The following is a 1,190-nucleotide window of genomic DNA, read 5'->3' on the forward strand; positions in this document are numbered from 1 at the left end:
TAGGTGGTAAAGCAGCATGAGAGAGAGAGAGAGCTGGACTAGTGGTAAAGCCAGCAGGAGAGAGAGAGAGCTGACTAGGTGGTAAAGCCAGCAGGGAGAGAGAGAGAGAGCTGGAACTAGTGGTAAAGCCGCAGGAAGAGAGAGAGAGAGCTGGACTAGGTGGTAAAGCCAGCAGGAAGAGAGAGAGAGCTGACTAGGTGGTAAAGCCAGCAGGAAGAGAGAGAGAGAGCTGGACTAGGTGGTAAAGCCAGCAGGGAGAGAGAAAGAGAGCAGGACTAGGTGGTAAAGCCAGCAGGGAGAGATGGAGAGAAGATGAATATGGTCCATTACCTCAGCAGCCTACCTGGAGACATGCTTCATCATGGACACAGAAGGAGGGGACAGAGTGTGTGTTTCTGTGTGTTTCTATGTGTTTCTGTGTATTTCTGTACTGTATCACATAATACATGAATGTGTGCTTTTGTATTAATTCAAATTTAAGACACTGATGCACTTTGCAACCGCGTACCTTTGTGAGAGTGGATTCTTGGCCCTCACTAGCATGAAAACTAAATACAGGCACAGACTGTGTGGAAAATGATTTAAGACTGAGACTCTCTCCAATACAACCCAACATTGCAGAGTTATGTGCATCCTTTCAAGCACACCCTTCCCATTAACCTGTGGTGAGGTATTCACAATTTTCAATGAACACATAAGGTTTTATATGTAAGATGGTTAAATAAAGAGCAACATTTTTTAATATTATTATTATTTGTGCCCTGGTCCTATAAGAGCTCTTTGTCACTTCCCACGAGCAGGGTTGTGACAACATCTCAAACTCATTCTTATGTTTAATAAATGTATCGTATAGTGTGTGTGTGAGGCAGGGTTACAATGATGGCAAAAAACAACATTTGAGAGTGTGCTGACCCTGGTGCTAGAGGGGGTACGCAGCTGGAGGTGTAATGTTTGAAGGGGTGCGGGACTATTTAAAGTTTGGGAACCACTGGCCAAGACTAACCAATTCTAAATGGCACTAGCAGTTCGCTATGTAGGATCGTCACTAACATTAGTTTCCACAGCCACAAAGTCATAAACCGTGCCTGTTTCTGCAACTTCTCTTCTTATAATCAGATCAAAATAACCCTAACCTCAACCACTGCTAACCTTAAATTAAGACCAAAAAGTACATTTTTGTTTTCATGCAT

This window comes from Salvelinus sp. IW2-2015, unplaced genomic scaffold (assembly GCF_002910315.2).
Source record: "Salvelinus sp. IW2-2015 unplaced genomic scaffold, ASM291031v2 Un_scaffold922, whole genome shotgun sequence".
Lineage (NCBI taxonomy): Eukaryota > Metazoa > Chordata > Actinopteri > Salmoniformes > Salmonidae > Salvelinus > Salvelinus sp. IW2-2015.